Raw genomic sequence first — 15,371 nt, forward strand, 5'->3', positions numbered from 1 at the left:
GGATGCCATCCTTGGCTGGAAGAGATATCCAAATAGGACAAAGGACTACTGACACCCACCAATGCTGAATGGAAGCAAGCCTCTCTTGCAAGGAGCATATTGATACTTAATGCCTTCATTGAGCTCATAAAGACTAGAATAGCAGATACAGCCAACTAAGAAAAGGCCACAGGCAATTTCCCTATCCCCATCCCCACACACCTACAGCTGGAGCCCATATAGATCTGGCCTTCACCGGGGTTCCGGTGAGGAAATTCTCTCTGAATTGCATTTAAGACTAAAGTCTTTAAAAAATATAGAATCATCAATATTGAAATCATTCTACTAACTGAAAGTAACAGGAAAGGTATGAAAAAGGACTGAAATTTCTTTAAGGAGCCTGTATACCACCCAACAGGAAAGAGAAGTTTAAAATAATCACACTTGGGTGAAAGTCATTTTTTAAAAATTAAATCATTTTATATATGTTCAATGATTTCGTGCTCCTCTACAATTATCTTCATATTTAAAAAGTCATATGCATATGTGCAAATAAAAAAAATTGGGCCACACATCAAATTGTTAATGGCAATTACATACATGAAAGAAAGTGAGATCATGGAAAGTGTGAGGAGTGAAGATAATTTATCCTGTCTACCTTCTTTGGTGTTTGAAACTTATAATAAGCATGTATTATATATGGAATTATTACAAGGGGGTAGAAAAGCTTTCTTACATGTTCCCTATGAGGCATTGTCAACTTCTCAAGTGTTAGTAATATATTGTGAGGGTCACAGGGGTCGACACATGCAAAGACTTTATCATAAGGCCTAGCACACGAGATATTCAGTTTCCTCTTCTCGGCCCTCCCACCACACCCTTATCATTAGCAAGTTACACTAAGTGTGATAGCTCAAACGTCATTTTATGTTTAAAAGGAAAATGCTATACCTACTGCAGATACAATTATTAACTTATGCTTCATTTTCTTTTTAAAAAACTAGTATTAAATGTGTCCTTTCTAAGTGAGTTTAGCTTTTTTTTCAGTTTTCAATAGCTTTATATTTAATTCTTCTCAGGTTCCTTTTGCAGTCCTTAAAAATGTGCTTCCACTTACCATGAACACAGTTGTGACTCAACTTACTCACTTTCATCCTATATCCAGGTCCACCTCTCCTTCAGAGGTGCCTCTCAGAAAAACACAAGTGTGGCACTCGGGTGGTTCAGTCAGTTAAGCATCCGACTCTTAACTCAGGTTTCGGCTCAGATTATGATCTCAGGGTCCTGGGATAGAGTCCCATGTCAGACTCCAAGCTCAGTGGGGTATCTGCTTTGAGATTCTCTCTCTCCCTCTGCCATTCCCCTTGTTCATTCTCTCTCTCTCGCTCTCGCTCTCAAATAAATAACTCTTTATTTAAAAAAAGAAAAGAAAAGCTCCTGTGTAACCCTCAAGGTAAGAACGCACCAGAAATCCTAAGCAATGTCTCCCTGTACTACTTTCTCCTATTACCTGTTTGGCTTCCACCTGGTCCTGTCCCTGGCTCTTATCTGGATATCACATCTAGAACTTGCCCGGCTGAGCTGGCAATGTCAATGACAACCCCTAGCTTACCATCGTTTGTTCAGTCTACAAACATTTACAAGGGCTTACTATGTAACAGAGCTATATCTGGGGTTGGAGGATAACAGTGAATAAAATACAGCCCTGCTGGCCACACACCAAAGCCACAACCTTCCCGCTGTTTACCATTCCCAGGTCAGCCAAGTCTTCTATTTCAAGCCTAGCGTGAATATCATCCCTGTAATTCTTTATAATTTCAAAAGTGACTATTATGATGATGTTTGCTGTTAATATTATACTTTAAGTTGATTGACAAAAAAAAAAAATCTAAGCTATAGTTCATTTTCTTTCACATTTTCTGTCTGTGATAACCTACCTCTCTGGGTTATAAAATGTTAACAGAGTAACCTTAATTTTATGCGCAGTGAAAGCTGTTAATAGTGTAATTTTTAAAAGATGTTTATTTAATGTAACAAAACCAGACTGAACAAGACTGTGGTAAGGGCTTAAGTCTACTTTGCAGGTGAACTTCTCCAGGGTAGATAAAGATCCTCATGGGCTGTGAATGCAACACAAGCTTTACCTTTCTATTACTGTACTACTTGTAACTCTAACCTCCCTGGAAGACTGCAAAACAGGTTAGGGACTATAGTTTGGAATTCTTGATTTACTGAGATTGTCCCAATGCTCTGCTTGTTTGTGGTTTTGAATGAAAACTAATTTAGCAATTCAGTTACACGTCATCTTTAATCAACTTTTCATTAATTCTTCTCAAAATGAAGCTTTTGATAGAATTGGTTCTCTACTTTCAGTTTCTTGTATTTGAGAAAAAAAAAGAAAAAAATTTCAATGAAAACATAATTTAGAGGCTAGAAAATAAGGGAAATTAATAAACCTGCAGCATGTGAAACTCATCTCTCAACCTGGCTGTCAGGATCAACTCAAACACTGAGTCTGCCAGGAGAATATTGTAGGTTGTCTTTAGAATCGTGTTGGAATAAATTCAACACTCGAAATCAATATTTCAAAATCTTGAATAGTAGGTTTCCTGGTGTTTTTTTTTAAGAGAAATTAACCACCAAAGATAAAAAGAACATAGTCTGCTATCATGTTGACTTACACTAAAACTGAAAAGCCTATGCTTAGGTAGGATGTTATGGCAAGTGAATTTGATTTGTTGTCTTAAAACCACTGCTTCTTTTGAATCTTCAAAACCTGTTCCCTCCATTCCCTGCTCAGCTTGAAGCTGACTCCTTATCCCCCCTCTTCTCCCTCCCAATCAAGTCACATTCCTTTTAAGTATGAACTCACTCAACTCTTATCCCTCAAGCAACTTCACACCAAACTATTCTTTAACAATATTTCAATCCAACCAGAACTAAATTTCAAGAGAAGGAATGTGACTTCAAGCCAGAACCTTGTCTTTTTATAGAACAGAGTGGAATCCATGGCTATTTGACTGGTACTGTATCTAGTGCGTAGCCAATGTCATGTGCATGAGAGCTTAATAAGACAATTTGATGATGAAATACCCTCCCTGGGCAAGAAAGCCACAAGGAAATTCCAGAGAAAGGAGCAGGGCCAAATCCTGCAACAAATTTAATTTAGCTTGCCAAATCATAACATGTAATTGATGATAGCAGCGAACAAAAAAAAATTTTTAAAAAGCACAAAAGTTAATCCTTAGGCACTATACTCATGATACTCAATTATAGCACAGAAAATACATATAATAAAATATACCAAAAGAGCCTTTTCAACACCTATTGCACTTATGCTAATATGCCTGGTAAGGCATCAAATTAGGACCCTGTTTGTTTATAGTTTAAATTACAAACATAACGTCCTGCAGAATTATGCATTAACAAATACGATGGCCATTTTGATAGTTGAATAGATGAAATACACAAGCTATTGCTTCTTTTGGCCCCTATAAAAATATTCCCTTGGTGTGGAAATACCACTTATTGACTACATCCCTGATTAATAACTTTTGTTTTAAGATTTTATTTATTTACTCATGAGAGACACAGAGAGAAAGGCAGAGACACAGGCAGAGGGAGAAGGAGAAGCAGGCTTCTCACAGGGAGCCCGATGTGGGACTCGATCTTGGGGCCCCAGGATCACACCCTGGGATGATCTGAGCCAAAGGGAGATGCTCAACCACTGAACCACCCAGGCGTCCCCCTGATTAATAGCTTTTAAAGAAATTATAGAAAACAAGAGAAGTCCCAAAAAAACAAAAGGAGATGGGAAACTACCAGGTATGGTTCTAAACTTTCTAATGGGATAAGGATTGGATTCCACAAACTCTAGGCAAGTGCTGTCCAATGGAAATATTATAGCCAGACTTAAAAATGTTAAAAGAACTAGATGAAATTAGTGTTAGCAGTACATTTTATTTAACTCCATACATCAAAAATATTATCATTTCTTTAGGTAATAAATATTACAAAATTATTGAGATATTTTCTCTTTTTTGTATATTTTCAAAATCTGAGTGTGTGTTTCACACTTATATCACATTTTAATTAGGACCAGCCACATTTCAAGTGCTCTATAGCCACATGTGGCTCTTGGCTAATATTGGGTTATGCAGCTACTGACCTATAAGCCACTGACCCCAGCACAATTTGGAAACTGGTTGTACCTTGGCAAAGCCTGGGGCAAAAGCTTATGTACTTTATTAAAAGTGCAATCCCATGAAGTAGAAAGAGGCAAAGGGGGAGTATGGCAAAAAAGGCAGGCCACTGAATTGGCCACTGTTTGAAAACAAGGACAATTGTTCCATTCCACACAATCAACTGTTGAGACACATAACCTAGTGTGTCTCAGCAGGAGAAGGAAGGGTTTATCAGCTAGCTTCCATTTCTCTTTGACTAAAGTTCACTTCATAGGACTTGAACTCCCCCACACTTTCAGGTTATATGTAACGTGATGCCAGTTCAGCATCTCACACCTCACAGGCTTTGGGGGAAAGCCCAGAGGAGCAAGCCAGTAATGCACAGCAGGGGCAGGAAGCAGAACACTGTTGGGTTGTGCCCTTATGAAGCCAACTGCTGCAGCAGCTGGGGAAAACAAGTGGCCAAGGACTCTGGGGACAGCAGCGTTGTGAGGATGTGACATGGTGGATAAGAAATGCCTGACGCAACTAAAAAAATAATGTAGAAATGACTAAGAGTCACCACTGGTGCACCCAGACTGAGTCACATCAAACTACATTTATACTCTGCTTTGTTTAAGACACCAGATGTGTAGATCATGTTATGACTTGCCTGGATCTCCACGTTGTCCATCTAATCTTCAAATCTGATGTAGCTTAATTACTTCCTACAAACCAAACTCTGCTCTGGGCACTCCCCAAAGTTAAGTTTTATAAGGAAGGATTTTAAAGGCCAGCAGCCCAATAACCTATGTGCCAAGAGCCTTGGGACTCTTCTCTGATCCTAGGGGACCAGTTCTGGTGACTGGATCCCTGCCCTGTTACTTAGTTCTGACCCATTTTCCTTCTACTTTCTTCCTCTTTCCCATGGTGCTGGAAACCAGTGTCACCAGGTTCCATCAGCCTAAGGCTGCCTCCTCCCCATCATTGCTTTGTATTTCCAAATCTTTGTTTCCCAGGGCATTGATTTGCCTGGGAAGCCAGATGACTGGCCTTATTGGGTCTTCCTAGCATAGATGCCCCCCCTGGTGGGTCCCTGTCACCCTCATCTCCACGAATTGCCTTCCTCTACCATTGCTGGATTTCCCACACCACCCACAACTTGATATATCCCCCAACTCCACCCTCCCTACATTGTACCTCTCAAATATTCATGTTACATTAAAAGGACATCTGTCCTCCACAGTTCAAAAATTGGTCTTTGATCTTTCCCAGGTAGGGCCTTCTCATGGAGTTTCTGTAATTTGCATACCCCTTCCTCTGGACAGACACTACCCTGTGCCAGGGTTCATGGCATGCTGAGCAGAAACTCCCTTGGGCAAGTTACCAACTGCCCAACTTCACATTTGGCTTCACTTTTGCTGCCTGGAGCACATTTCCCCCAAACTCTTCCAAAAACTTTCTTCTTCTTCTAGTCTCTGCTTAAATGTTCTCCCTCAGAAAGGCTCTCTAGCCATCCATTCTAAAGTAGGCCCTTATTATCATCTCACCTTACCCTCAAAGCACTTGGCAAAATTTATATATGTCCATTTGCTTATTTACTTATTTGTCTTCGTCTTCAGACTATCAGCTTCATTGAAGCTGAAATGACCGATGTGTACCCAGCCCCCCTCACAGAGCCAAAATAAATATTTGTTGAATGAAAGAATAAATGAGTGATCTATTTATCTAGCAATTGAGCTCCTTATATTAAAAATCGAGGAAATGGCACAGACCAGGGATCAGGATCACACAAAAAAAAGACAGACAGGCAACATAATACATAACCCACTGGTTTACAACACTAAAAAGTGGCAGGGTTTGGGACAAACAACAAAAAGTCCATAATCTTCAAAGACACTGAAATTCAACTTTCAAAAATACCCTACCAGCACAACAGAACTCACCCTGGACTCAGCATCTTGTCCATCATTGCTAGACTTCTTTCCAACTCCCACAGCCTGATGGCCAGCTGGTAGACCAAGAATTCAGAACCCAGTGGATACAGTTCTCTCTTTAATCTCTTATAATCACCTGCTTGGCCAATTAATCTGGAGTTTTACTCCCAGGACATAGCGTATAGTCTTCCCTCAATTCCTTTCACATCTCTCTTTTCCACCTGCACTTTGCTAATTCCCATTCACCCCTTCTGCAAGGAGCCTTGCATGACCATGCCCACCCCTCCCTGTCCTGGGTGCTCCCATGATGCCCTGCACTCCTGCACATCTGTTTGTCTCCCCATCAGACTTCCCTTCAGGGAAAGGTCTGAGGCTTGTGCCCTGTTGTGTCCTTGGCCCCTGGCACAGTGCTTGTCACAAATTTGAATTGAAAACATTTTCCAAATGAACACATGACTCTGCCATAGGGATTCCTAGATGGTTGAATCACACTCCTACAAAAAGCTAAAGAATGGATCCAGATATGGATGAAGGCTCCATCCTATTCAAGATCCTTTGTGAATAACTCTGCTCAAGACAAGCTCTGCTCTGACGAAGCATGCAAAGCCGGGAAAGAGATTCAGTGTATTGGGAAATGGCCAAAGGAGAGGAGATAAGAGATTGTGGCTGTAATGAGTGTGGGTTGAGGCCTCAATTTTGTAAACCAACTTGAAATATTTTTGTGAGGGTTGGTGTGTAGGATTTGTGGAAAAGTGTGGGGGAGGAGGTGTGGTTCAAGGTAGGAATGTGCATCTGCTTATTGGATTCACTGACTGGTGGTTTTACAAGCCTGAGGCTGGAGCAGGTCCAGCTGTTTCACTTTTCCTTTGCCAGAGAGCCTATAAGTGCTATTTTAAAAGTAGCATTGCTGACAGGATTCTATAAATTAATCTGTGTGTACCTTTCTCACCCAAGTTCTCAATTTATAACACCCTCGGTTAGAACACGGCCTCCTCTCTTTCCTCAACATATGCATATAAATACAACTGGTTCATTCTCCTCTTTAAACACTATTTACTTCATTCTTGAATTTGATATCAGAATTGCTAAATGTCTGCTGAAGTTTAGGAAAGTAAAGTGGATAATAAATGGGGTCAAGAAACCCACATATTTTAGATGATGGCCAAACTTCTAATGCAGTTTCTAAAATCTACCCAATCACGTTAGTATTCTTCCCTAGTTTATTGTCTCATGAATGCTTCTCTCCAGGAATCAAACCTGTTAGTCACTAGTAAAATCCCTCATGAATGCTTGCTCTCAGAAATTATAAAATTTGGGGTGCTATATGTGTATAACCTTATTTAATTCTCACAGCAACCTACTGAGATAGGGGTATTGCAGCCTACCATGGAGGTACACCGCATATCTACTATACTCACATTGTCCATTCTCTGGAGAGGAAAGGACACTGGAAATGGAGTTTATCATTGATCTTGCCTACATGATGAAGGCTCCATTAAAATCCCTGAAGGGGGGGTTCAGAGAACTTCCTGGCTGGAAGTTCTACCTACATATCTATCTCCTGGAAAGGGTGACACATCCCAACTCCACAAAGACAAAAGCTCCTGCACTCAGAATCTTTCCACACCTCACCCCATGTATCTCTTCATCTGACTGTTCATAGGTATCCTTTATCATATCCTTCATTATATAATAAACTGGTGAATGTAATTGTTTCCCTGAGTTCTGTGAGCTATTCTGGCAAATGATCAACTCCAAGGAGGGGGCTGTGGGAACTTCTTTTGTAACCAAATCATACAGAAGTTGTGGGTAACCTGGGAACTTACTACTCACTATTGGTATTTGAAGTTGAGAGCAGTCTTGTGGATTTAGCCCTTAACGTACGGGATCTGCACTAACTCTAGCAAGTCAGAATTAAATTGAATTAAAGTGTAGGACATCCAGCTGATGTCACAGAGAATTGCCTTGGTGTGTGGGGGAAACAAGACCCATGTATGTAGTGTCATAAGTATTATGTGTGTGAGTAAAGCAAGAGAGTTTCTCCTGTATACTCCTAATGATTTTCACCTACTAAATTCACACCTTTGTTTAAATTTCTCTTCTTGAGCGTGGGTTAAACTTATGCACTCACTTCTACCACATAGAACACAGCAGAAGTGATGGGATGTCACCTTCAAGATGAGATTAGAAAAGGCTATGGCTTCCATTATGGATGCTTTTCTCACTTGCTCTCTCACTGTCTCCTGTACCTTGTGTCACACACTGAAATGTGTCTCTCCCAAAGTCTGTATGTTGAAGTCCTAACCCTTAATGTGATGGTATTTGGAGATGGGACCTCTAGAGAAGTAATTAAGGTCAAATGAGGACATAAAGGCTGGTGTCCTTATAAAAAGAAGATGAGACATCAGAAATCTCTCTCTCCATACATGCACAGAATAAGGCCATGTAAGGACATGGTGAGAAGGCCACTGTCTAAAAGCCAGGAAGAGCACTCTCACCAGAAGCTAAAATTGTCAAGACCTTGACTATGGACGTCTAGCCTTCATAACTGTGAGAAAATAAGCGTCTGGCATTTAAGCTACCCGGGCTGCAGTATTTTGTTATGGCAGCCCAAGTAGACTAATACACATGTCATGAGGCAGTCCTGTGGAGAGAACTGTATGGCCAGGAACCAAAGCTTTTCAACAACTACATGAGTGAATTTGGAAGCAGATCTCCCTCAATCAAACCTTCAAATGAGACCACACTTCTAGCTGACAGTTTAACTGTCAACTTAAGCCAGAGGCACTCAGCTAAGCTGCACCCAGATTCCTGACCTGCAGAAACTGTAAGATAACAAATGTTTATTATCATAAGCTACTAAGATTTGTAGTAATTTGTTATGCAACAATAGATAACTAATATATGGAAGTAATGCTCAGTGTCAAGAGATTAGGTAGATAAGGTGACTAACCAGAGAGTCAGCCCCAAATGCATTGCCAAAAATCAAAAATTTTTTAAAAAAGGAAGGAAAGAGTCAGAGCAGGGAACTGGGAATTCTAGTCTGCAGTCAAATAAAATATAGATAAGGAGGCAAAAGCAAGGAACAGACAACTGGCCAGGCAAATGAGAAGCCACCTTTGTAAATTCCAGAATGAGAGGGCCCCAACCTGAGATTGGATGCTCCAGGCCATAAGGTTTACTAGGTTTACTTCCAATATCCATAACAAATAGGTAAGGTGGTGTCTTAGTTTGAGTTATCCCAGAAACATATTTTGAAATAAAGATTCAAGGAAAAGTAGTTCATTCGGAGGTGATCCAAAAAAAAAAAAAAATACCACTAATGGAGAAAGGAAGTAAAACAGGAAAGAGAAGAAAGTGAATGGCATATTCTGTTCGGGCTGCTGTAATAAAATACCATAAACTGGGTGGCTCATAAACAACAAATATATTCCTCATAGTTCTGGAGACTAGTCCAAGATCAAGACCCAGGCAAATTCAGTCTGGTGAGAGCACTTTTTCAGGTTCCTAGATAGTGCCTTCTAGCTATTCTTCACATCGCAGAAGGAGCTCTATGGGGTGTCTTTTATAGAGGACTTCACTCTCATGATCTAAGTGCCTTCCAAAAGTCCCACCTCCTAATACCATTACATTGGGCATTGAGTTTCAACATATGGATTTTGGGGTGGGAGGGAAGGTACACATATACATTTGGCATATAGAAGACAATAATGAACACGTCAAGGGAGGGGGAGGGCATGAATTCCCAGTACCTGTTGCCTATAAAGACATACATGTGCTAGTAATGGGAGGTTAGCTGTGTGCCTGGACATAATAAGCGCCAAGGGGATAAGAATGAGACACTGGGAGCATCTGCTACATATAGGCCCTCTGAAGAAGCCTATAATTGTCTAGGTAACAACTACATACAGTCTTTCTAAATGAAACCATTAAAAATTACTATCATGAAAACCTGTCAAAATGAACATGATTGTTATGCTTTTTTAAAGAGATTTGAAAGAGTAAATTCAAATGAACTCAATCTCATTCTTGCACTAAATCTTGACTTGGGTCAGAGACCTTTGAAAAGTTACTAACTTCTCTGAGCCTTAGTTTTCTCGCCTGTAAAATGGACGCAATAATTCCTACTATAGTTGATAATTATGAGATAAAGTATGTCAAATATGGAGAAAATTCAATTTTTTTAAGTTTAAAACTGCTACAATAATTTAGTGATGGCAAATGTGCCAAAGGATTGCTTAAACAAAATTAGTAACACTACATAAAGTCAATATTAGTATATACTATAGATTGGATGTTTGTCCCCCAAAATTCATATGTAAAGTACTAACACCCAATGTGATGGTATTAGAAGGCAGGGCCTCTGGGAATTGACTGGATCATGAGGATGGAGACCTTATATAAAAGAATCCAGAGAGTTCCCTTGTCCCTTTCACCATATGAGAACATGACAAGAAGATAATTGTTTATGAACTAGGAAGTACGTTCTCAACAGGCACCAAATCTGCTAGCACCTTGACCTTAAACTTCCAAGTATCCAGAACTATGAGAAATAAATTTCTATTGTTTATAAGCCACCTGGTGTGTTGCGTTCTGTTAAAGCAGCCCAAACAGACTAAAATAGTGTCCTTGGAATAACAGGGTCAACAATGCTTATCAGTATCAAAATACTTAATCAATGAGCCATTGTACAGACAAGTATTTCTTACCACTTTCTTTCACATTCCAATGCTAAAATAACATAAAAAAGCCTAATGTTGTTTTCAGGCATATCCAATCAAAAATTTGTTATTTCTTTATTAAGGCTATTGTATAAAAAAGAAATATCCTATCAAAATGGTGAAAATTCATCTAAATAAGTTGGCATCCTTAGGGGAAAATGAGCTTTGCATGTGAAAAAACAAAATAACAGAGAAAATGGAGGAATAGCTCTCCAAAATTATAATTTCTTAAATTGTAAAACTGCACTGCATTGACAAAATTTGTCAGTATATAAACTAAAGGAAGGAAGCACCCTTTTTTTTTTTTTTTTTTTTTTTTTTTTTGAGTTTGCTTCTGGAAAACTCAGAGCTGGAGATGAAATTTAAATTCACGAAGAATTGCCAAACAAGTAAAGCAGGGCTAACTGGCCAAAAATAAATAAACTAACTCCATATATGTGAGAAATGAATAGAAACACTATACATTCCTGTAAGTATCCCAGGGTTCATAAAAATAGTTCAAAAACCTCTGAAAATCTCTGATAAATAGACACAAATATTTAAGACACTTTAAAATTGGCAACACTATCACATGGTAGTGTGATACCAATGTGTGACAAACTAAATAGGAGGTTGTTACAAAGAGTTTGGGGTTTTGTGTTTTTTTAAGATTTTATTTATTTATTTGAGAAAGAGAACATGAGCAGTGGGAGAAGCAAAGGGAGAAAGACAAGCAGACTCCCTGCTGAGTGTAGAGCCTGATGTGGGCTCCATCCCAGGACCCTGAGATCAGGTCCTGAGTTGAAATTAGACCGAGCCACCCAAGCCACCCCCATGCGTTGGGGTTTTTTTATGCAAGTAAGAAAGAGGTACATATTGCATCAAATTAATAAGGTATAGGAGGTCCAGAAGCAGTGCTTGGAACAGGCAGACAAAATGGAATGGCTCAGAAGTTCCATCTGTAAATGCTGAGCAACTATTGAGGCATTCATTCTTTTTTTACTAAACCAGGCAAAAACCAGAGATAAATCCTTACTGAGCTCAGAAAAGACTGGCCAAAGTGTGCCAGAGCCTCTGATCTCTAACTCATGTGTAACCCCCTGCAATGGAAAAGGATGACTCCACGGTCCAACACAACTCAGTGAAAATATGCCTTTATGAAAACTCAAGTGCTTTTACATGCATTTTGTATTCACCAGACTTCATTAATTTTTCCCAAAGATTTTATCACTAAGAATGATATACATCGACCAGTGAACATAACATTCTGCTCTTAATGGCCCCAATATCCAAAAATGTACAACCTGCCTTCCAGTTTGCTACCCACTCACTGAGTCTGACCACAGCTGGGAGGGGCACCTTGGTGGCTCAGTGGTTGAGCGGCTGCCTTTGGCTCAGGGCGTGACCCTGGGGCCCTGAGAACGAGTCCTGCATCAGGTTCCCCACAGGGAGCCTGCTTCTCCCTCTGCTTATGTCTCTGCAGCTCTCTGTGTGTCTCTTATGAATAATTAAAATCTTTTTAAAAAGTCACTGAGAATCCATCTTTAAAGATATAAGACACAAATCACTCTGCTTCAAGTGTCCTCCTCCATGGCTCAAACCCCAATCTCAGCCTGAAACAACTTGCCAGCCTCACATTCCTACAAACATACTCTATGCTTGGATGTCAATGGTTACCGCCAAACTCTCTGAATCCATTAATCAAATTCTTTTCACATGGTTAAAGGCAATTCTGTTTGGGGAGTTGCTAGGCAGCTTTGTCTCCTTCCTGGAGCTCCATGATTAGTTGTTAAATGTCTTAGTCTTGTTGGCTCCTCTGTTGCTGGGGTGGTGAGCTAGTCATTGTTAGGCAGTAGGGTGATAGTTCTACCTCAGACAACAGCTGTACCACCTCTATCTGAGAAAGCCTATTGCCAAGGTCTTTGGAGAGACGTAGGGGGAGGGGTACTGTTAATTTGGCTCAGTGTCTCTCTTGGCCAGAATGAGGTTTTTTTTAAAGATTTTACTTATTTATTTGAGAGAGAGAGAGAGAGAGAGAGAGAGAGAGAGACCACGAGTGGGGAGGCAGGGAAAAGGGAGAGGGAGAAGCCGATATCCTGCTGAGCAGAGAGCCCGATGTGGGGCTAAATCTCAGGACCCTGGGATCATGACCTGAGCCCAAGGCAGATGCCCAACTGACTGAGCCTCCCAGGTGACCCAGCCAGAATGATTTTATTTGGAAATCTATGTGATCTAGATTTAGAGAAGGTCTCTGCCTTCGTAAAGAACCAACTATGACTTTATCCCAGGGGCTCCACACCATCAGGTTAGAACTTGTAGAAGAGCACTAAGGGTTTGCCTGTCTTCAAGTAAATAGATTTAACTCTTGGTTGATTCAGATTGTGTTTACCTGATGGAATCCAACAAAGTCAGCAGAATGGCTAGCTGTGATTGTTTTGTTGATGATGAAAAAAAGTTTCTAGTCATAATGCATGACTTGTTGGGGCACCTGGCTGGCTCAGTCAGTTACCCTCTGCCTTCAGGTCAGGTCATGGTCTCGGGGTCCTGGGTCTAGCCGTATGTCAGGCTCCCTGATCAGCAGAGTTTGCTTCTCCCTCTGCTCCTCTCCCCCCCCGCCCATGCTCTCACTCTCTTTCTATCTCTCTCAAATAGATAAAATCTTTTTTAAAAAAAATGTATGACCTGTGACCAAAATATTCCTATGATCTTGGTTCTGACTCAGCATGAATGAATAATCAAAAATATAAAAACGGCCCAAGCCTTCAGGACCAGATCTTACTCTAAAACAGGGTGTTAACCTACCACACCAAACTTCCTTGTACACAATACCATCTTGTATGCATAAAGTCAAATTAACAGGCTGACTCTACACTTCTCACTACACATCCCATGGCTTGGGAATTGGACAGATTCTATTAAGCCCAGATCCACCCCCTACAATCCCTGAGACATTGAGCAAGTCACCAATCCTTCTGAGCTTCAGTTTTCTTTCCTTAAATTTGAGACAATAAAATTAACTAATATAGCGATTGAGTTCCTAATATATACCAGTCATTCTTTTAGGTACTATGGATACATAAGTGAAAAAGAAAATAAATAAAAAGTTCAGCCATTATGAAGTTTAGGTTTTTCTATTCCTGAAGACTGTTCAGAGGAGTAGAAAAGAGAACAAAACAAATATAATGTTATCAACACGTAGTAAGTTCTTAATGTTAGGTCCCCCACAATCCCCTCACTTAGTTTTGTTTCACAATGATAAGTGCTATGGAGAAGGTAGGAGAAAGTATAGTGTGTTATTTCTGAACTGTGTTTAGAAATTTAAGGTACAAACCCCACTTAAGCCAATATTCTTTTTCAAGCTTCAGATTCTGCTATACTAGCATTTTTTCTAAATGAAAAATATGGAATAAAATGGCAAAGAAAGAAATGGAATGGAAATGGAAATAAGGATTAAGTATTGATTCCCAAAGGTTTTGTTCCAAGCATGTGTGCGCGCATGTATGCGTGTGTACTGGCTCAGGATGTGAAATGCGTTTCTGACTATAGGTCAAAAAAAATTTCAAAAAATTTTGAAAATTACTGAACTATATATAATTTTAAAATAAAGAGAAATTTTCTTTTATCTTTTGTTATCATCCTCAACTACCTAACTTAACTCCTTACCTAGTATTTATCGTGGTGACTACTGTAGAAATGTACACCAAGATAAAGTAGTTTTTTGAGAAAAAGGAAAGACCATTCTCTAAAATTAAAATCATTTTGTAAGTCATTTTCTATAGTCCTTTGTATTCTACTTATTTCCCAGGATGTCCAGAAGTGAAACAGACAGAATGGGGACAGAGAATGGGGTATACTTGCTCCCTCTAAGAGTATTTTCCAAAAGTGACACTTTCTCAAAAATATCTAAATTAGTATGTTTACATGGTGTTGTTTAAAATTATCATGAAAAAAATTGAAGGGAAATATAAAAACAAGATTGCACAGCGGGAAAAGAAAGTAGAGGAATGCCATCCTCCTCCTCTCCACCCAATGGGCCAGGTCTTGCACAACCTCTCAGAACTTAGCTATGCCATATCTGCAGAGATATTGCCTCTGATTTTCAAAATTTGCCATGGTGCTGGCCAGCTTAGAATCACCCAAACTGCATGGTGGATAATGGTGTTAATTCCTTACCACATTTTTCCCATTGACTTTATTCTTGCACCACCTGTCCACTTTGTTGGGAACTAACCTAAATCAATTCAGTCGTAAATAACTAGGCTTTTTTTTTTTTTTTTTTTTTTTTTTTTGGTAAATAACAATTGCCTTAAAAAAGCAGAAATTCTGCATCATTGTTGTGTCTCCTCAGAATAACATGTTAAATGTATAAGACAAAAAGCATAGGAATTAAAAAGAAAACAAACTACATTGAAATACAGTTGTTGAAATATTGTTAAATACCTGTGATATAAAAATACATAGAATTCTCTATTAATAAATTAAAAATAGACCTACTAGTGGATCTGCTATCACTATAATTGCAAGGTAAAGGTGAGATGAAATGGCACATTGGGATATCTGCAATAAAAGTTATATGTGATGAAAATAAATGT

General features: G+C 39.4%; 1 long non-coding RNA gene across 1 annotated transcript in view; it reads left to right on the forward strand.

Annotated features, from left to right (window-relative positions):
• The first annotated feature begins 8,818 nt into the window (after positions 1 to 8,818).
• The window catches only part of LOC140629554 (uncharacterized), an 81,393-nt gene continuing 74,840 nt past the window's right edge, over positions 8,819 to 15,371 (forward strand). Inside the window, exon 1 of the long non-coding RNA XR_012027405.1 lies at positions 8,819 to 8,906. This is a non-coding gene — a long non-coding RNA (uncharacterized lncRNA). The remainder of the gene's footprint in view (positions 8,907 to 15,371) is intronic.

This window comes from Canis lupus, assembly GCF_048164855.1.
Source record: "Canis lupus baileyi chromosome 16 unlocalized genomic scaffold, mCanLup2.hap1 SUPER_16_unloc_2, whole genome shotgun sequence".
NCBI classification, from domain to species: Eukaryota; Metazoa; Chordata; class Mammalia; order Carnivora; family Canidae; genus Canis; species Canis lupus.